General features: G+C 49.2%; 1 pseudogene; it reads right to left on the reverse strand.

Annotated features, from left to right (window-relative positions):
• Nucleotides 1-29: 29 nt before the first annotated feature.
• Nucleotides 30-1618, reverse strand: LOC147820073 (leucine-rich repeat and fibronectin type-III domain-containing protein 2 pseudogene; annotated as a pseudogene).
• Between the last annotated feature and the right edge of the window lie 255 nt (nt 1619-1873).

Below are 1873 nucleotides of genomic sequence, written 5' to 3' on the forward strand. Positions count from 1 at the left end.
TGTGTGTGTGTGTGTGTGTGTATGTTTAATCACTGACAACTACAACCTCATTACAGAGCTCTGCCTGCTGATGATTCACCTCAAATAATAATAAATAGTAAAAATGATAGAAAAAACCAGATGAAAATAAAAATGACTTTGTTTTAATTTTTCTATTCGCTCCTCTGGTCCTACTGTTGCAGTAGTCCCATTTCATGCTGAGGATCCACGACACTGTGATGCGCATTCAGTTCACCACAGTCGAGGCAAATCCTCTTGGTGTTCTTTTGATACAGACGTAGCAAATCCACTTTGAATTTCTCATCTTGCTTTCCCCTCCTTTTTCCTTGGAGATACTCTCACATACCCTGTGGATCGGGAATTATTCCATTTGGGCCATATATCGGCACAATCCTCGACGCTGTGCTGTTTCAAATGGGAACAGTTTTTTTTTTCAAATACAGTTAGAGACTGTCAGAGAGTTGAGGTCATGGCCAGGAATCTATCGATTCAAGTGTCTTTTTGCACATAATTACTTGGACAGTATTCACATGGATGAACTTCATGCAATACCCAAAGGTGGATTACTGCTGGAGCGTCCCTCCCTCTGCACTCATCTTCCTGTAGTTCCTAGTATAGATTTATAGTTTGGCCATGGACCTCACAGTTACACCGGCTGCACTCAAACTGTGCTCTCCATCACCCACTCCGAGCTCTCAAAAGTGGGCTTCTCGTCCTCACTGTCATCATACTGCAGCAGCATGCCGTTCACAGACAGACTGCGCTTAGTCCAGATGTTACTGATCCTTCGAGGGTAGTTGCTGCGGCACTGTGCGGCCCCCACGTGACCCATGTCAAAGGAGTGGCTTCTCTTGGGCTTACCCTCCTGGGGCAGCCCTAGGAGACGTCCCAGCATGGTGGTGGACTCGGCCCTTCCCAGCAGGGGTTCTTTATCAGAAGGGGGAGCCATAGCCACTGTCATCATGGCGTTGGAAGCGGTGGAGGGGCCAGAAGTCCCTTGGTGGTCCCTCGCTACCCCTCGCAGCTCCAGCGAGGTGAAGGCCCCTAAAAGGTGGTCCAGGTTTGGCCGTGCTTTGGCGCTGTGCCCGTGCCTCCTGAATTTGCTGCTGGGAAGGGTGCTGCATTCACTGCCCTGCATGCTGTAGCGGTCGCCAGCCCCTCGAACTGTTTGGCTGTCTAATGAGTTAGAAGAGGAGGAGGATGAGGAGAGGCTGCTCTGGAGGGAGCCACATTTGAACTCTACCATTTCCTCACGCATGACCACCACCGTAGACTTGACCTGTGGCGGGGCGCCGTTGAACCTGTTCAATCCCCCATTGGTCTGCGAGTACGTGTTGCTAACAGTCGGTAATTTATTAGCCTGGATACCACTGGTCACCTTATAGCGCACCATGAGGATGATGATAAACACCAGCAGCGTGGCCACAATGATGCCGCCAATCACCAGGATCATGGTGCCCCCCAGGAATCCACTGTGAAGAGACTGGCACTGCGGGTAGTCCTCCGTGGTGATGAACTGGACGCAGCCGACAATGTTGGTGGCAGTGAGGGTGGTGGCAGTGTCATCCCAGATGGCCAAGACGCACAGGTCATACTGCATCCCTGGGACAAGATTTGTGACTACAAAGGCTCTGTTAGTCATAGGAATCATCCTACAAGAAGACAAAGAGAGAGAGAGACCGAGCGTTAACAATGCAGACTTCTTACTATGGGAGTTCAACACAAGGCCAGAGAACAGTGGTTTTAAAAGCAACACTGTCTTTGTTTGTTATTCCCGGGTAGATCAAAGAAATAGCCAAAATGAAGCATGCTAAGTAGCTATTTATATGCACAGAGTAATTCAGAAAGATGACTTCATTGGTCCCAGTGTTAT

This window comes from Seriola lalandi, unplaced genomic scaffold, assembly GCF_002814215.2.
Source record: "Seriola lalandi dorsalis isolate HSWRI2012SDOR001 ecotype SW California unplaced genomic scaffold, Sedor1 jcf7180002002914, whole genome shotgun sequence".
Classification (NCBI taxonomy): Eukaryota; Metazoa; Chordata; class Actinopteri; order Carangiformes; family Carangidae; genus Seriola; species Seriola lalandi.